Below are 20,376 nucleotides of genomic sequence, written 5' to 3'. Positions count from 1 at the left end.
TTCATGCAGTCAGCCATTCTGAATTGTCCTGGAGTTTGCTGTCCAAGGATATTGGAAAAACCCTTATCTAATCCATAATAATTTTTTTTTTATTATCATTATTTCCTATTGATGCCATCATTGCTAAAACAGGGTGTTAGCTTCAAACCTAATAATTACCAGAAGAGGGTGTTCACCCTTTTACTTCCCCTCCCACAAGATTTTTTATAGACATACATTTCATTTGATTTTCTGTACACCCCTTAACAGTTTGTGAATTTTCATTTCTCTCTAAGATATGAATATATTATACCAAGGGATATTATACAAATGAGACCATTATTCAAAATGAGAATCTTCTCTACTAACAGCATCACTATTTGCAGAGTATGGGACAAAATAAGTGTCTCCCATGAGTGACTAAATGCAAAATAAAAAGTAACCACTCAACTTTAATAGTTTAAAAATGCTATTAAACATAATGGCTCTTCAACATTCAAGCAGCACTATGTTTTAAGTGATCTTCATTTTTAAAGAACTGTTTTATTTACATTTGAAATATTGATGGTGCATAAAGTTCTGTTCATGTAGTAATGATAGTCAAAAGTATTTAAAATAATTGACACAAGACTGAAGCCATAAGTTTGTTCTGTCCCTAGGATGAGACTTCAGTGCTAAAATGTAAATATCTGAAAAAATAATAAGAAACACCTACTCTGCTCTGCACAATTCTTGAGAAAGCATCTGTGACTTTCTTAGTAACTAAAAGGAGAAATATCAAAGCATAACCTACCAGGTTATTAAGCAATAAAGTAGTAACTCAATCTGGATTTTTACTGGTCAAGGAGAATTCTGGCTCTGGGTGTATGTTCCCAGAAATTAACTCTTTAGGTAACAACCTTATCATTGAAAATTCTGGATGTAGACAATCTGTTTCAAAATACCACAAAGATCATGCTTACATTTAAAAAGGTAAAAAGATGGAAAGATTCTTTTTAATTTGCGATGCCATCTTTAAAAATAAATTCACATTGCTATTTCTTGTGTTGCCCAGGACTGAAAGACAAAATCGTCAGGAGCCAGTACAAGTGATTTCCCGTATTGATTTGTCTCCTGATCCCAAGCCTGGTGGCCATGCCAGCACAGTGTCCAAATGTGCTCTGAGCTACAGCACAATTTGTGGGAAACCAGACAAATACACACGCCCCTTTACAAGAAAACAAAAAGACTACAGGTCAGATTTATGATGCCACAGTTACTAATGTGCTAGCAGCATACAAAGCTGCATGGGCCTTGAGTAAGCCTAGCAAAGGATGTGAGGCGGCCAGATCCTCAGGATCTGTAACTCCACTGAAATGTGTAACTGGAAGGAAAGCAGGACACACTCAGAGGCCACAACTGGTACGTGTTGTGAGCATAAGCTATAAATTACCTAGCCTTAATCTCTCTTTTACTCAGTTGAATTTATCCAAAATTTCTGTATAGTTCCGTGTGTTCTTGAAGAGCACTCCAGCTTATTGCTTTTCAGTGTAGACAATTGAAAAAGAGAATGGTTACATCCGCTCACCGGAAATGTAACCAGCCATAAGCACTGCAGGCTTTGTAACATGCCAAGAGCATGTGTAAACTCAGAAAAATTCTCAAAGTTATACTAGCCTGGACTGGGAGGAAGGGGACCAAATTAATAGCTTCTCCAAAATAAGCCAAAAAGCAGATCAAGAAGTCACTGGTTAAGTAAACAACAGAATTGTCATTTACTGGCTTTCATTCATTAGTAGCTTTACTTTGTATTTTGTAATCAGGAAAAACAAACACTTAGATCATCTAGAATAAATATATATTTATATATGTGTATACATATATAACTGAATATTTATTGTAGAACAAACAGAAAAATTTTCTTTTTCAAACCATGTTTTACTGTTAAGTACAATAACTCTAGAATGGTTTTACACTCATGAATCAAACAAAGACTTGGAGTCAATCATTTTAGAAGCAGGCAACCTCAACACCATTAGCACTCATAGGAGTTCTCTATAGAGCGCCAAAAGTATTTTGGGGAACTGGTAATCCAGACACTCAGGTTGAAGGAAAAGTTCCCTATGTAATAAGTAAAAGCAGTAAGAGGCAGTGACTCACTGCAGTGGGATGTTCTGCAGTGCTCCCCAGACTTTTTTACATCAACTTATTTTTCATTTGTAAATTTCTTAAGGTAGCATTTAAAAGACCAAACAGAAAGTGAGACCAGTTGAGGTAAATGTTCCGCATACAGATAGTTAAAAAACCCCCAAACGTACTTTTCATGGATTTTTGCGAATTATATAAAGTCACAGGACAGGATAAGAAACAGATTTAAATTACTTGTCCAATATCACACAGCAAGTCAGGGACAGAGCTTAGAGATAATCCAGACATATATCCGTGTAGCAAACTATTTACTTCTTTGCTTCCCGTTCCTTACATCCCTTCCTGGGTAGGTACAACCATTTACATGCTTCAACTGCCAACATTTTGCTGATAGCTCAGTTGTGTATCTACACTCACATCTGATTTCTGTCCAACCAAAATCACATCTGGCATTTCCAACTGGAATAACTTAATATTAAAACATGGACACCTCTAATTTCCATTCCTAACTGTCTTTTCTTCATACAGTGTCACAGTCAATACCACAGTATTCTTTGCAGACATGATAAATACCTCTCCTTGCACTGAAACCCTATCACCTGACATTCCTCTTCCTCCAAATCATTTCTACACCCGTATTTTCTTTTCTTTTAGAGGCAACACCCTCCTGTCATTTCATAAAAGTCTCCATATACCATTCACAAGCACAGCGTGTTGTAAAATGTAACTGTGCTTTTTCTGATCAAACTCCTATATACCAGCAACCAGCTCAGCTTTTCTTTCTAGGATCTGGCCTTTTCTTCAAGGCCCTGCACCGCTCTGAGTGCCTGCCTCATTCACATCTCCTCTGTTTTGGTTGTCATGGCTACAACGCCAGCCTCACATCCAGGCTTCCTTTTCCACACTGGAAATTTAGCATCACAGAAACAGAGAATCATTAAGGTTGGAAAAGACCTCCAAAATCACCACCCTACCTTTGACTGAATACCACCTGGTCAACTAGACCATGGCACAAAGTGCCATATCCAGTCATTTCTTGAACACTTTTGAGAATGATTACACCACCACCTCCAGGAGCAGCCCATTCCAATATCTGACCACTCTTTCAGTGAAGAAATTCTTCCTCATGTCAAACCTAAATGTCCCCTGATGTAACCTGTGGCTATGTCCTCTTGTCCTGTCACAGTTGCCTGGGAGAAGACACCCCACCTGGCTACAACCTCCTTTCAGGCAGCTGTAGAGAGCAATAAGGTCCCCGCTGAGCTTCCTCTTCTCCAGGATAATCCATCTCAGCACCCTCAGCTGCCCCTCATAGACTTGTGCTCCAGACCCTTCCCCAACTCCTTTGCCCTTCTCTGGACTTGCTCCAGCTCCTCAATGTCTTTGCTGAAGTGAGGGGTCCAGAACTGGACACAGTTCTCAAGGTAGCCCTCCTACTCTCCAGCAGCTTGAAACTCCTGCCCATCTTAGTGTTGTTGGTGAATTTACTGAGGGTGCACACGATCCCCTCGCCCAGGGTCTCATGGACTGCCAGCATATTTCTTACAGTAGCCTTGGAATGAAATTTGGAAAATGGATGGAGGGGGTGTGTGTATCTTACTTTCACAGGAATATTTTCAGATCAGTGTGACACAATAGGCAGGCTTCAGGCTACATTCAAACCACAACACACATCCATTCAGGCTATAGCATTGCATCTAGTGCAGAACAGCTACTTGGACAGCACCTACCTGCTTCAGGGCTCCTGAAAATTACACATTTCTATGAAATTCTCTGGGAAAAGAGAAGCAGCACCTTCTTCCCTTGTACAGCCTGCAGACTCTTGTAGCTACTGCCATTTTTAAAGCAGGAAGGAAGGCAGGGACACTCCAACATGAGATCTATTGCCTTTTTTTGGGGAAGAAAGAATGGAAGTATCTTCAGAAATCCACAGCTGGTGTTGAATTGTGGATACTGGAAGAGATGGCACAGCCAAGATATCCAGGAACTTGTGGGAAGGTGAGGAAGGGATAACACCTCATAAGCAAAAGTGAGACATAGCTACAGCAGCACAATCCCACAAAAACATCACAGAGCTGAGGCTGTAGATTTTGGCTCAGCTGTAATCACATGAAGTGATTAATCTTAAGTATCTTCCATGTCTACTTTTTATCTCCAACTCTCCCTCATGTAATGTCACTGGAGCAGATACCACATTTCCCTTTGTGTCTTAGGAGAAAAAAATAAACTATATGTGTATAAAATGGCTGCTAAGCTGCAATCAGTACCTCTAGGGATCAGGCTATTTTATGGCATGAAAGTTTTAGATTACTGTGAAAGTTACCAACCTCTACCATTGATTGAAGTTTCATCACACACATAATGTTTTTTATCTTGCTTCTCCTAGATTTTAATAATGTCTCTAGTTTGACTTACAGCCCTTATACCACAAAATATTAATAATTTCAAAAGAGATATGATGAAGGCAAACAAATCAGGGGGTGTTAAGTTTTATTTACATATATATGCTCAATTTGCTTTATTCATTGATTTGGTAGAGAAAACGTGAAACAATAATTCATGCTGAATGTACTTGTTCCATTGTACTTACCTATCCATTGCTGCTGTTAATGTGGCATCAGTTATCGGCCTTCACCTTTTAACTGTGTTAAGTGGAGGGAGCAAGAAGAAAGGGACAGCCATCCATTGGCATCAGTGGCATTTTTCAATATCATGACAGGTTCTCATTCGCATGGTAGCAACTGCAGTGAAAATAGGTTGGTTTACACCTGTTTTTCCTTGAGGGAGAATAACCCAGTGACACTGGGCAGAGCACAAGTCACTGCAGGAGTGGCAGCCTGTCCCTCATGTAGGCATTGTTGATGAACCAGAAGAACTGCCTGTAAAGTCCTTAAGGCTGTGACCCTTAAAAGATGCAGTGGCCAATTAAGTCTAGGGCTTTTTATACATTTTATTTCCTTCACCATGTTTTCAAGGCTAAGCTTTGATGCTTAGGGAAATGGCAAACCAAGTCTTTCCTTATCTATCATATAAAGACATGGAACAATGGCTTTCTAGCCACTTACTGGTTCAGCACATGGGCACGTAGGCACAGAACAAAAATACCTCCCAGTCTTTGGGGAGGTTCAGATCTGGAGCTCTCTTGCTGGGGGTCATTGTCTACCTTATTGTGAAAGTAATGTGAAATGACAACACTTCCCAAATAAAAAAAGACTCCTTTTCTTTTTTAACTTCAGTGTAGCAGACTAAAGGATGAAGCAGAATCCTTATACATCATGGTTACTTTTCTCTCTATTTTAGTGAAAACCAAGGAACCTTCCACGTTCTGTCAACCCAGGCAGTGAAATACATATGCCACAGGTCCACTGTTGTCTGCACAGTCACATGTGTGGGCTGTCTGAGTCCCACCACACTGCACTTATGGAATTTGGTTTTCTCTCCAGGGTTCAGCAGTGTCTTGCTTTGTCTCTCAAACAAATTTTGCCTATACATTTTGTAGTTCAAACAAAACTTTTTTGCTTTGGTTTATGTTTTTCACATCAGGGATATCAAAAATATAAATGTATAATTCATATCTCTTCCAAATCATCTAAATCTGCTTTTCTTCTGGTACGTCCATTCAAGCCTATCTCTGCCCATCTCACCTTCCAGTACTTGAGAAGATGCTTTCCATTTCCTCTGACCAGACTTGATCAGGAACAGCTGGCATATCTCAACAGATAACTCATTTTTTAAAGAGCCCCATCAAATATTTTCTGTTTACATTTACAGAGTTGTTGCTATGTCACTGTTAGTCTTTGAGTTCTGGCCCACTGTAAAGATGACTAAATCAAAGTAAATAGACATGCAATCAAAAAGAAACTGCTTGTTTATGGACAGCTTCTGTTCTGGAAACAGTAACACCGAGCAAAGTCCAAAAGCTGTTCATGGGACATTGTCACTGCATGCCATGTAGCTCTCTATCCTAGGCACCCAGGGATGGTAATTAGATTTTAGATAATGCATTTCTATCTCATATAATGTAATTCTTTTTGTGAGAATGAGACACTGGTGTCCCTAGTTTCTTCCCTGGTGGCTCTGCTCTCAGGGATCAGATGCTGCTCTCTTCTCTCTCATGGAAGAGAAGCCATGAATAAATACTGCTAAGTTCATTCTTACTTTTACAGACTTTAGTGCTCTTTATAAAGAGGTGTCATGGTTTTAAGGACAGTTATGGACATATTTGGAAACCAACAAAAAAAAAAAAAAAAAAAAGAAACTGCTACCCAGATAAGCAGCCAGGGTTCCATAGGAATCGGGGCTCTCTTACGTGCTCTGAACTTCAAAATTCCACAGCACCTGTTGCTGCTCTTGTTCCCATCAAACTAATTCTTTGAGTGAGCAATTAGAGTTTGATCAACATAAAATCTGTGATTTTTCTAATTGTGATTCATTACATCTTCTCTAAATTGATAACTCTAAGAATAAAGACTAACATTTTCAAACCTCTCATCCGAAAATATTACAAAAATGAGCAATGCCCGAGCTTCCCAGAGAATTCCTGCAATATTAACTATACTATTGAACAGACATTTATAAATCAAAAAGGTTGCTTCCAGATAAGACATCTTTAAGGAAATACTTAGCCTTCTTTAAATTAACAATTCAGACTTATTTCTTATTTCAAGACATTAGCAGAAGACCACCTAGATGCCAACATTTGCTTTAGAAATTATACATTACCATTTAACATGGAGAATAGATGCCTATTTATGCTCCAAGCCACATAATATTTTTACAGGAATATTCTATAAAAAAATTAAGCTTCCCAAACTGAAATACATTCTACATTATGTGAGGAATGAATGAAAATGAAATACACTTCATTCCTATGTGACGAGTGTTTGTGGAAAACTGCAAACCAAAGCCTATTTAATCTAGTGCAATTTATATGAATGATCTCATAGCCACAAAATAAGTCCATGTTCAAATATTTCTGTGTTAGATATCCAACAAATATGCAAAACGGCATTTGTGCAATGCACATGGATGTTGATGTTACAGAACAGCAGACACTCTGCTTTGAGGTATTTTGAAAAGAGAATTTACAAACATTTATTTTAGGAGGTCAATAGTGCATTCTCTCTGCTGCCCAAGCTATTTGTGATGCTATTAGTCAGGGTTATTTGCCTGCATCTATGCTTATTAAAGATTTTTAAAAGCAAACTTTAGTTTGAATTTTACCTCACCATGGAACAATTTTATTTTTTTTTACTTTTAGAATTAAGTCTTCTAGTCAGCTATCCCATAATGTCTGCAAAGTTTCATTTTACGGCACTCATGTTCCAGCACTCTAAAGCACTTAGTACTGCAAACTCCAGTGCAACAATTTGCAAACTTAAAGTTAAGTACATATTTTTTGGGACCTGGGCCTAATACTTCCTTTCATTGTTTGTATGTATTGCAAATGCTTTCTGTTTCCTTCTGGATGCAGGATAGCTAATTATGTTTCGGTCCCTGGGCATCCAGCAAGCATAAAACAAAACCACAAGCTTATGGCTCTTGCATACTGCAGTTTTGTCCCAGTGCAGGCTGGCTCAAAGTGCAGCTACAGCCTCCCACTCCAGAGCAGCTTTTCCCCAATATCCAGGGAAAGTAATCTCCTGGCTATGCTAACAGCCATCCAAAAACCTACCATATAATCTAATTGAACTATTGATTCCCAAGCTAGGCCTCCTATTTAGCATTCCAGAGAGAAAGAAATGAGAGAGAAAAAGGTTTTACAGACACAGTAACACAGTACCGCACAAGCCTTCCTTAGCTTTGTTTGCTTTATGTTCATTTATCATAAAGATCATGTAAAAAACGTAGTTACGATGCTAATGACAGAATCCTACTCCTCTGAAATGTGTTCTTTTTATTTCAAACCACAAATTCTTAAGCAGGGAATAGACATTTTTCTTTAATAAGAAAGAGTCTAACGGCAAGGAGGAATAGAAGAATGGAAAGTGCACCATCACAGCATCACCTCACATTACTTATGTGCCTAGACAGCTGGTAGCACTATCAGTATGACAGAATCTTTCTCAGATGTTTTTTTTTTTTTTTGCGTGTTTAGTTTGTGGGTGTTTTGTTTTGTTTTAATTTAAGAGGAGAAAAAAAGGAAAATTCCAACAGAAATCTACTTTGACTTTCATTCAGATTGAAAGATCAACAAACTCCCTTGACAATTATTTCCTATGAATATTAATTAAGTTACTACTGCAGCGTGTTTACCAATCTTTTAGAAATAACACAAGCATTATGGGGACAAGATATAAGTGCTATGAAACTAAAAAAATATTTTTAACATTTGACCAATAGAGATCCTAGTCTAATAATTCTGCATAGCTTTTTTACAGAAATCTATGTATGTTGGTAGCAATGTGTGATATTCCTCCATCTTTTTGACAAAGCAGGCCAGGATTATTTATACCGATATCAAAGATATGTACTTACAAAAGTATTCTGTACTGGTAGCTGATCCCAGAATATTTAATTAATATAACTGAAATAAGAAAATGTATTCATTTATCTAAATGGCATTATGAGATTCGTTCTTTCTTGTCAAAACATTTCCTTCTATCATAACTTTTTTAAAATGTGGGGTTAAAAGCATTTCTCAACTGTTTCTTGGACAGATTTATGTATTTGGAGATCTTTTAAGACATTAATTTAGCAACTTCAGGAAGGTGAGTTCTTCACAAAATAATTTAAATTCAGCTCCAAAAGAGTTTCTAAACTGATTTTTTAAAGGTAGCTTTTGTCAGAAAATAACACTGGGGATTCTTCATACCTATTCATGGCACCTATTTTTAGTTTTCAGGCTATAACAAACAACTTCCTATCTGCTAGCTCTGAAATTTCCCTAAATAGTTAAACGTGTTGATATTTAAGAGCTACAGTTTACTCTAGTCTCGTACTTTCAGATTCAGGCAATGAAACTGAAAAACACAACAACGGGCAACAGCCTAAACTAGTATTGCCCCTGCTGGTTTTCCACTGGGATTATAAAAGTGTAAATTTTAATCTTATCTAGGACAGGAAATCTTCAAGGGAAATACCTCTTTCTACTTGTGAGGTCCACATACATGTAAGGGGAATGGAGTGACATAAAAGCCCTAGAAGAGATTTCCCCAGAGAAGGAATTACCTCCTTGGGGTCCCTTTGCAAGCTGTGATGAAGCAGCAGTTGTGTGAAGACAGCCAAAGAGATCTGTAAGAACAAGTTTTGCAGTGATTGCAGGCAACACTGCACTTCCAAGGCAATGCAGGAAAGTTACTATAACTGCAAGAGTGGTGATCCTAACTTTTGCAGGCATCACTTCCAGAGCAGTCAAGCATTAGGTAAAAGGAGCCAAATTAAATACCATAATTCCATTTCTTCCTAAGAGTCTTAAAAAAATCTTAGCCTGCATTTTCAGTGAGGACTGTGTGACAAACACTTTGCACAGCTTAAAAGCAATGCTCGCTTACTGCAGAAGAACTCTTGGGGCAGGAGCAGCCTGAGGGAAAGAACAGCCCCAACACAGTTGCTCCAACACCAGCCTACATCATCCAGAGATCCATGATCCATCTGGGGAGAGAATAGCTGAAGAAGCAGTGTGGGAGCACAGATATATGGCATCAAGGAATCAGTCAAAAGACAGGAGCACATATATTGCTCTGCAGCTATTTGAATATTTACCTCAAAAAAAAAATCAAACAGGTACTCATGTCTGTTCTGAAAGGAGGGTAGGAACATTACTGGTATTGTTAATGCGAAAAGGGTCTTTTGCCCATGAATTTTTTTCAAGGTTTTCTCATGAATAATAATCAGCCCTTGACATTTTGCTTACATTCTAAAACTGGTGTAGTAGATAACTGTTGAGGTCTGGCTCTTGTTCCATCACATTTTGTAGTTATTTACTGATAAACTCTATTCAAATCACTCTTGACAGCAATTTGGTCTAATGCGATGAATACATCTTCTTTGTGAGAACTGTCCATAACACGCACAATGAAGAGGACCGTGTGTGTGGTGGTGCAGGTGGCTCCAGACAATGTCTCCTGAGAACTCAGACAACCAACTGTGCTAGTCAGAAACCCAAGTTTAGCATGTAACTTTCAGTCATGCTGAGAACCCACGATTCCTTTGTTCTGCTGCTTGTATGTTTTTCCCTGATTGGTTAATGTTTTTCCCTCTTTGCTTTATGTATGAGGTTGTCTATATTCATTTCCCAAGTTTAATATGTATCAGCTCTAGAAAGTTCTTTGTTCCTCGACACCCCATTTGTTCCTTCCCTAAATCCCTCCTTGGTGTTATTTCCATTGGTTCCCTTGCACTCAACCCTGCCTCCTGTCAAGTATCCCATTTGCTGTATCCCTTATCCCCGCCTTTCCTATCCCGACTATAAAATCCCTGGACCCCTGTCAGATCTTCGGCTCTCCCTCCCCTCCCCCCCGTGTCTAACGTCAATAAACTTTCTGCTTAGAAATTACACGGAGAGTCCCCTCTCTCTCCCTTCTTTGCCTCTGCCTGCGTGCTTTCACACCCTATTTAGGGACAGCCCCCTCGGGTGAGGAGCGCACCCTCATCTGCCTGCGCTTCTGTGTGTGTCTGTGCCTGCCGTGGTGCAGCAGTCGGGTTGTGGTACACCTCCGGGCTCTGTTTGAGCTAGCACGCAAAAACCTGACACGTGTGCACTCCTTTTAGTGTTTTTTCACTGTTAGAAATGGTGGCTCTGTGCTGATGCCCAGGAACGTGTCTAATTTCTCCTAATTTACCCTTGTTGACCAAAGCCTATGGATATTAGAGGAGAGTTCAGAAGTAAAGCCCAAGACACCCCAGCAGAAGGCTACCTTAGTTTTCATTCTCTTCAATAGCTAACAAAAATCATGAGATCATCATCTAACTGCTCTTCCATTAACTGTGCATTTCCATTCTTCTTAATTATAATTATTTTCATCTTCTATTATAGAATCATCGAGAGCATTTTCTTATCAGCTCTGTCATAAACTTTCTAAAATATATTAATTCTACATCACCCCTCCGTACCTCAAACTTTGAGGACTTCACCATAACTTCCAGCACTATTCCTATTGATATTTAAATCATAAAAACATTGAATATTTTTGGTTGGAAGGGATCTTAAAAATCATTCAGTTCTAGCTCCCCTGCCATGGGCAGAGATACCTTCCATGAGACCAGGTTGCTCAAAAAATTAATAAAATATGGAAATCCTGAACAGCTCAATAGAGCCTTGCCCTATTCAATAGAAAGACCTGGAACTTTCATTCAGGAATTCAGCTGAAGTGGAACTGTATCCTGTTCACTGGAGTACAGAGCAGTTGTCTGCAATGTTTCTCTCATGTTTCAGCAATACAGAAATTTCTTGGCCTAGTCAAGTTCCTTTACTATGTTGTTCTGTTGAAGTTTATTGAAATGGGTTCTGGCATGACATGCTTTTGCCCAGACAGGCCATTTACAAGCAAGTGCAGCTTCATCTCATGACTACTGATGAGGTATGGGTTTTGCCAGGAATGCTGAAAAGCATCTTTAAAAACACTTTGGAAAGGACTTAGGCTGCCAGCTCAGACATTGAAAACAAATATTTTAGCCATCCACAGTCTTGTAATTCACTCCTTCCTCCTTTATAGAGCATTATACTTCACTGATGTACCCAAAATAAAAGATTTTTAAAAATACTGATTTTGAACTGCAACAGTTACATGCAGTGGCCCAGCAGCACTATGGTCCACTTAATGAGGACATTCGTGGTGGCCACCATCTCAGGGGTTCCAGGCTCCTTTCTGGAATTTGACTACTTAACTAGCTTCTTCTTCTGAGGCAGCCTCACTCCTCTGCCTGATTTCTGTGCTTGCCCCAGAATATGAAACTGAAGATTTTCAGTTAATAAAATCTTGGAGATTGCCAGTGACAGACAGTATTAGTTCCAGTGGTGGTAGCACAGTTCAGTGAACTACTTCCCATTAAATAGCACATAATTATGTTTCCATTTTATCTTTTTCTCCATAATTGCATAAATTCAGAAAGCCTTTGCAAGTGTAGATTTTTTTGAAAGGAACTCTGCATTTAAGGGGTTAAAATGACAATATTCTATTAAATCATCTTTTTACAAATTGAAAAGTGTCATAGACTACATGGTAACAATGCTTCTAATCAAACTAGTGAATTCTTTCTAAGCAATCATCTGAATGAGTAGAGAAATTCTAGCTTTTAAAAAAGTCTTATATTGTCATACTTATTTATTCTGAAAATTGTTTCTTTTTTTGAAAAGGTGGAAATTTGAGCTGCCTAACACAATCACATCAATCAACAAACATAGTATTTTGACTGTATCTCCTGCTACAATCCTAGAATTCAGTCTTTTCTTGCTTATTTTTCTTTTCTTCTTCCAGACTGCTTTGTGACACCTTTAGTATGAAAGCAGCCAAATAAAATCTGCCTATTCTTTCCAGTCTTCTGAAGCTACCAGAATTATAGGGAAAGAGGATGGTAAAACTTCCAAAGGTTCATTACATTATACTCATTGTCTGTAAGTACTGTTTTACTTGCTTCAATTAATTTGGATTTACAGTGTGCAGAGGCAGCCTGGCAACCATACTTTCCCCCTGCAAAATCATTGTTTCAGCACTGAAGCAATCCTCTCAGTCACCCATCCAGCAAGCACATGAATCATTAAATTCTTAGTCAGAAAAGTTATCTGTCTTTTTGAGATGGCAAAGTAAGTGCAGAGGAAGTTCTTAATAGCAAGAAGACTTTGTTTTCTATATTTGAACTTTAAAAAGCAATTTTGTTTGCAAGCAGCTCCAGAAGAACAAGGTACATTTTGCCCTACATGCAGGATTCTTGGGCAGTGAATGTTTTCTAACAGAAAAAGAGGTGACATACTTCCATTTATACCTGCACACAAAAAGAATATTCACTAACAATGTACATATGCTCACAGATCTACAGTATTTTTTAAATCTGATTTCTCTAAGAGTTCTTAGAGGGTAACAAAGCAGTGCTTGAACTGTAAACAGAGAAGGACCAATGACAGCCAGAGAGCCACGAGGCCCTTCCATCCATCAGTCAAGTTGTCACTACTCCTTCAACACAGGTGAACGAATGTCAAACAGTATTTGCAGCAAGTTAAGCATTCCTACAAGTGTTAGCAGGAGTGTATTGGCTTCAGAAACCTGTTTAAACCTTTTTTTTTCAGGAAGAAAAACCTTGGAAGGCACATAGCTTGTGTGACATTTTTGCTTTAGATGACTAGTTTCCATGAGGACCTGAGGTAGAGTATGAAGCATTAAGGGACACTTGCAAGACCACAGGTGTCTAACACAAATAGGCAGCCAGTGCAGGGTTGTCAGTGAAGATAGCAACCTGGCACGAGAAATAATAGTAGTGAGTAATGAAGCAAGGAAAAGGTGTGTCAGATAAGACAGCTGAATTGGCATGTGAGTCTCCCATGACATACAAAGAGACATCAGTTTGGAGAATCAGACTCTCTTCTGCCATCATTCAGAGTCTCTTTCTCCTCCTCTTAAACGTAAAAGAATCAGACAGGCAATACCATGTCTAGCATCACTTGTATTTAATCTTGGTGATCTGCAGATACTCAAGCCCACTATCTTTAGGGCAGGGGCCAGGTAAATGAAGGGGGTTTTTAACTGTAATGCCTAGCTTGGCTACAATTCTGACAGCAAGTTATTGTTTGCTTCTGGCATTTCTTCTCCTTGGCTAACACATGAAATTTACATCACTACCTTGTTTACAGTAGAAGTTTAACCTATTCCAGAAATACATTTTATATATGTATATTTATATATCTATTCCTTTGCACAAATAACCCTCCAGTTTTCCCCCCGGGGAAGCATTCAGCAAGGAAAGTGAGAAAGGGCCCTTTTTCTCCCAGCACCCCTTGTTGCCAGCCCGCAGTGCCTCTGGGAGGCTGATCTCCTGTCACCACCAGCAACCAGGCACTGGGACAGTCTCCTTTGGGAGGCTACCATTCCTAAATCACTTCCTTCAATGTGCCATCATGCTGTACATAGAGAGGGACATTTCTACACTGCCTTCTCAATGCAGTTCTTGGTCTAAAAAAACCAAAATTACATAGGTTTCATGGCAGACAGCACACTTTATAACATTAAAAAAAATAAGTAAAGTTCTGTCCACAAGGGAAAAAACTGCAAGGGATGGAACCCAGGAGATTATTTTGGGTATGAAGCTATGAGATACTTTTAAAATAAAAAACAAGGAAAAAAAGGACTAGGTAGTATATAAACATGACTGAGGGAAAATAAATATTCAGACAAGTTCGGCTGCTTCATTATTTCCCCCGATGCTTTTCAGACGTCTTCACTCTCAAGCACTTTAAACACATACCAAAAATATTTGTTACTCCCTTAAGCCATTTTTAGCCTACCTGCCTAGTGCTCAAATACAATTCCTTGCAACTGCAAGCTGTAGTATTGTGTTAATAATTTTCCCCCAATTCCACTGAGGTACCAAGAGAAACTTGAAAGGAAAATCAAAAATTAAAAAGGCAAAGGGATCTTTTAATATATACTGTCAAACAGCTGTGAGGCCTTAATCCTAGAGGCCTTTTTTTTATCCTTCTGTAACACCTACTCAAGATTTTTCTCTACAGCAACAAAAAGATGCTAAACCCAAAGAATGGATTTTTGAAATGTGATTTTTTAAAACATGGTTATTTCAGCAAAAGTTCTCTCACTGACTTCTTGACAATGCCCAGAAATCGTACACAAATTTGATGAGGAAGTGACTTTAGCCGGTTACCACTTAACCCTATCCCCACCACCATTTCCTTGCTCCAGGGCATTTTTGCCCAGCATGCAAATTCAGAGTTGTTGTCAACAGATGGTTCATGCCACATTTTCACTTAATCATCACAGACCCAAGCTGGAAGGATCCTTGAGTAAGATGCACATCACTGATGTTTGTAAAATCTTTATGTCCTTATTCCACTACAAATACAAGCTGAAAGGCAAGGACTCAGTTCTTTAGCATGTTAAATACCCCATGTACCCTGAAACAGACAGGGACCAAAAATGCTCAGTTTGCTGAACACAGTGTAGAGGATGGAGACTCGGTGTGCCCACTTTAAATCTGCTCTTCTCTGCACAAGCGCATGCCCCTCAGCAGCTTGACATAAAGCAGTGCAATCCAGGTAAAATGACAGAAAACAAAAGATATCCAAGGCCTGATTTTGGTTCATTTTTCCCTGTGGTAGTTAAGAGGTGGGTAGAAATGTGTCTCAAAGGATATTTCTATTAGCTCGTTTCATTAATTTATCATTAACTCCAGTAAATACCAGTACTGTTCTTGTCTATATAGGGATAGTTAAAAAAACTAAACCAAATGAGCATCTAATAGGAGTAATCGAGCTATGTTTAAGGAGTTTCTGTGAAAGTCATAATTAAAAAATAAATAATGTTTTCATTTAAAAAATAAACTGACTTTAAATTTCAAGTTATGACAATCTCTGTGAAATGTCCAAGAGCAGCGTGAAGTATTAAGGTCATTAAAACCTTAATACTACAGCTTTTTTTTTTCCAAGCTGAATTTATTGCAGTAGCCTCTGAAGACCAGGGAGAGGAGATATTCTCTTCACTACTACTCATCCAGCTAGAAAACTCAGTGATTAGATAATGAAAAACAGGGCAACCACCTGCAACCTGAAAAAAATCCCAACTTATTTTCTCCCTCCATGATTAGGGCTAGAATTAGGCATTAATGGATGAGATCTACAATTTCTAAATCCTGGCAGACTGAGTCCCCCAGAAGGTATTACATCAGTTCCTTCATTGGAGAAAATATTTGTTTTGTTAAATAATTTTTTGTGTGTGTGAAATGTATATTCATGAACTTATTTACTTATACATTCAGTGTATTTAAATTAACTGAATTTTTAAATTCACAGGAACTTTTTATATCTATTAACTAAATTTCAATTGCTTCCAAAAGATGTCCAGAATATAAATCACTAAAGTAGTAGAACATTAAATGCTTGAATCTACTTCAGATAGTAATCTGAATATATGCTTCTTTCTTATGAATACCTTAAATAATGTGTGTAGGGCTAACCAGCAAGTGTTTCTTTTATTGTAAAGGCAACATCTTGTAGCAAATCAACACTCAATAGCAGCTGCAACTTTCAAAATACAAATGTACTGGCTATCAACTGGCACAAACTAACTCTTCTTTCAGAAAGTGGTGGGAAGAAAAGCCTTTTAAAAGTCTATTACTTGAGACAATTTTTTCTGGCTTCAGGCTTTAAATCAGTAATAAAAATGACTATTTAAATTACTTTCATGTCAATCCATCCACCATGATCTGCAGAGAGCTATTTAAGAAGAGAGAGACAGACTAAGGAATATCTTCACTTGTGTTACTGTCAAACCTGGTAAGGTTCATATTGATCATGTCACATTAATATTTCTTAAAACTCATATTTTTGCTGCATTCATTATTTTAATGGAGGAAGATATATACATTATTATGAACACAGATGATTGGCAAAAAGAAAGGAAAAACTTTTTTTTTGCAAAATCATATTAAGGAGATGACACATGACTTAGAGCCTCCATTGTAGTAAAAAGATAGCAGCACCAATTGTCAACAAGCAGAAGCACAACAGATAGATGATTACCCCTTATTTCTCTAATACACACAGCAAGACAGAAAATAACATGAAAGAAGAAATATATTCTGTAAATCAATTAAAAACTCAAAAACACAAGTACCATGTACCTTGTACTATAGAAAATAAAACAATTTAAAAACACTAAAAAGGAGATACTAAGGTGTCTGTAGAAATAATTTTCAGTGAGATCAAGAGTCTGAAATCCTTTCAGAAAGTACTTCAAGGCCCAGAATGAGATGTGCACTGCTACTGCCTTCAGTCTTTCCCCCCATCCTTCCTCCATTTTTTAAAATCCTCTCATAGTAAAAGATCATTAGAGACGTTTATGGACTATCCATTGGACAGTGGCACTCATGTCTTACTTAATTTGGAACTATCTAGCAAGTACAATACACCCTGCAAAATACCTGCCAGCAGTGATGAAGAACTATGTTTGTCTGCACTGAATGCTTACACTTGACCAAATACAACATAACCTTTGCCTTCCTGTGAAGTAAAAGTGGACATAAACAGTCTTCCCAGAAAGGAGAAACCACTCTGGTACTCTTAGGTACCTGTGATAGGGTTGTTACTCTGAAAGCACCTAACAAGTTAACCAACCACAGTTAATTCAGGGTTGTTCCAGTCACTTCCCAGCAACATGAGACCAATGAAAAACAAGTAAAATCACTATTCAACTATCACAAAAAACCACTCATGTCACTATCTGGGCTTCAAACCCCCACATATCCACCCAGGCTGGCTCTGTACTGGCAACTTCCTTATCCTTTCAAAATACATTTTCCAGCAGCACAGAATTCAATCAGACCACAAAGTTGTAGGTCTGTTCTCTTCCCTCCCAAAAGAATAATGTGGAACATCATTAATAACAGGCCAGGGCTGTCAGCAATATGTGGATAGCACCTATTACAGTGCACTCTTGAAAATAATTACAAATACAAAAAATAGCCATGTGGCAACACCTACAGCAATCAGGAATTAATCTTAAACTTGTGCATCCAAGAAACCAAACATTTTCGGGCAGACACAAACCAGTTCATTTAAAACAAAACAAAAACAAAAACAAAACAAAACAAAAAAAGAAGGGTAACGTGTTCTGGTTTTACAAGAGCTGATACCTCTCTCTACAACTGAGAGGTGACAACAGTGTGAGATCTATTTGGTCTGAAGTCTTAGCTAAGGGTTTTCTCTATTTTTAGCAGCAGTAACAATAGCAAGTGGATGAAGAACTGCATGTTTATATTAGACCACAGAACAAACTTGCCACATCTTTCAGTGAATTGCCCAGTCTTTCCTTCATCTGGTGACACCTTGCCATGTGAATTAGCTCACCTGTATTAACCTAACTCCACCTTAAATGCTTTATTTTCAAATGAAAATACGTATTTTTAGGCGCAGAAATACAGGTAGTAGGGGGAAAGTAGAATTTATCACATCAGAGTACCTAAATAGGTAGTTGGGATTTAAGTTTGTAAATCTGACTAAATACATTAATTTATTTTGGCACATCCATTGCTTTATGACAAATTAAAGGAATGGTTCATACCTTACATGGCTGACATCACCAAGTTTCAATATTTACACATCTCCAAGAGTCTCAGGATCACAGATACACATACAAAGAAGAACCAGCTCTGAGAAAGCTGGCACATTTGGAAAAGGTACACACACCTGAAAAGCAGCAGACATGAAGAGAAAAAACACACAAAAATAAAGGAATCCTGAAGGTACTGTTAAAACAAAATAGCAATGACTAATCTGTATGTGAAGCCTGGAAATTAAACTCCAGGACAACAGATGAAAATTAGGGGATGGATGGAAAAACCCTTTCAGACCAGAACAACAACTACCCTGACTCTCTGGCCACTGCAGACTGAGGGAGAAAAGCACAGTGCTGCAGCCAGATTACCCTGCCCAAGAATCTTTGCACAGCTACTCATCACCTCCAAACTGTACTAGGACATGTGCATGAAGGGGCTGGCAAGGAGATTGTGTGCTGTACCCTCTTCTTTTTCACTTGAAATAAAGTCAAGTTCCATTTCAGAGAATCAAGCTCTTCTCAACTGAGGTATAAAATCTGCTGCTAAGATAGGGGACTCTGTCGATAATCAAGTTAGACATGAATGGGGGGAGGGATATTTCCTTCTGTTATACCCAGATTTGCCAAATTTAGGTATATTTGTGACATTTGAGACAGTTAAAGCCATCCATCAGCATCTCTGTCACTAGCTTTGGGCTTGCAAAAATGGAAACAAGATGTTGCCTTGGAATGCAGCTTTGTAAAATTCTGCAAATTAAAAAACACCTCACTACAAGTTTCTATATACAGCTAGAAGCTACTGCTGTAACATGATAAGCAAGATAGGTGCTATCGTACGAATGGTCATTTAATAAAATATTAATAGTAGGATCCTGAACTTACTCAGATTAACTTTCCTATTATTTACACAGAACATCATTAGGCTATCAAAACAGACCACACTCTAACCCAGAAAAACAAGCAGTGTGCTGGGGGGGTGGAAGGAATCAGTATTCTGGTGCAGTAATAAAGGTTTCTTTCTCCAATGATAATCTACTCTGCATAATTAAAATAGCTCAGACTGTTGAACTAATTTTCAGACTGGAGGTTTCTTCCTGTAGCAACACTTACACACAAAGTTTCTACTGCAACTGAATTTAATCGTGAGCCTAATTACAATTTTAATGAATATCTTCAACACTGCATGTAAACTTGCACTTCACAGTCTTGCTATCAGAGCATTCTTAGAAGCTTTCTGCAGTTAATATAAAGGATCATTCTGTGATGCTCATGGTATGGCAGTATTTTTTAAAAGACAGCTTAAACTATATTTGGCCAAATTGAAATAATGTTTAAATTAGGACTGTAATAATTTTAAGTTTTAATATGCATATTTTAGAATATTTTTACAATACATTTAATTAAAGATGAGAAATTTGGGTCTTTCTAATCAAGTTTTACCTTCAGAATGATCCAAACTCTATCTGTTAAGTTTCCCTTTTTGTAAATATGTGAGGTTTACTTACAAATTTTCTCACCAGAGGGCAAAAAACAATACAGGAAATCCTCTGTTTACAGGAGAGAAGACACATTTAATAGCCAAAGCCTAAAATTTGCACCAACAAAATACCAGTTCTAAGGTGGTTGATTTTTTTATGTAATTCTAGTGCAGTGAGCTAAAACATCTGTAGCAGCCCCACATAAATCAGATTATTTTTAATTAAACATGAAAACTCACAATTCACCATAAAGTTTCTTCTTCTATATACAGTTTATTTTATTTTACACCCCCCTCCAATTTGCAATGGCCAGACTGACGGACCATTTGCATTACCACAGCACAGGTTGCTGGTAAAATAAAAGCAACCTGGTCATCCAGCAGTTTGCAGATGACTTTTCTAGGTCCTAAGAGATTGTGACAGATTCGAGATGACAGGATGTGAGCATTTTGTAGCAGTTACTGATGTACCCATCAGTACTGAAGTCATCAATACGGAATAAGCATTTTGGTGTTCCAGGGTTAAATTTCTGTTTAGGTTTCTGTGACAGCCTATTCAGATGTGCTGAAGGTTTC

The 20,376-nt window shown here is 38.1% G+C and overlaps 1 long non-coding RNA gene across 1 annotated transcript in view; it reads right to left on the bottom strand.

Moving 5' to 3' along the window:
- Window positions 1-4,625: 4,625 nt before the first annotated feature.
- The window catches only part of LOC121676782, a 74,122-nt gene continuing 58,371 nt past the window's right edge, over window positions 4,626-20,376 (bottom strand). The window contains exon 4 of the long non-coding RNA XR_006020589.1: window positions 4,626-4,847. This is a non-coding gene — a long non-coding RNA (uncharacterized LOC121676782). The remainder of the gene's footprint in view (window positions 4,848-20,376) is intronic.

Source organism: Corvus kubaryi, unplaced genomic scaffold, assembly GCF_017639235.1.
Source record: "Corvus kubaryi isolate FWS band 111438036 unplaced genomic scaffold, C.kubaryi_AGA036_p1.0 split1-131, whole genome shotgun sequence".
Lineage (NCBI taxonomy): Eukaryota > Metazoa > Chordata > Aves > Passeriformes > Corvidae > Corvus > Corvus kubaryi.
The sequence above is the reverse complement of the archived record's forward strand: the minus strand, read 5'-3'. Positions and strand labels throughout refer to the sequence as shown.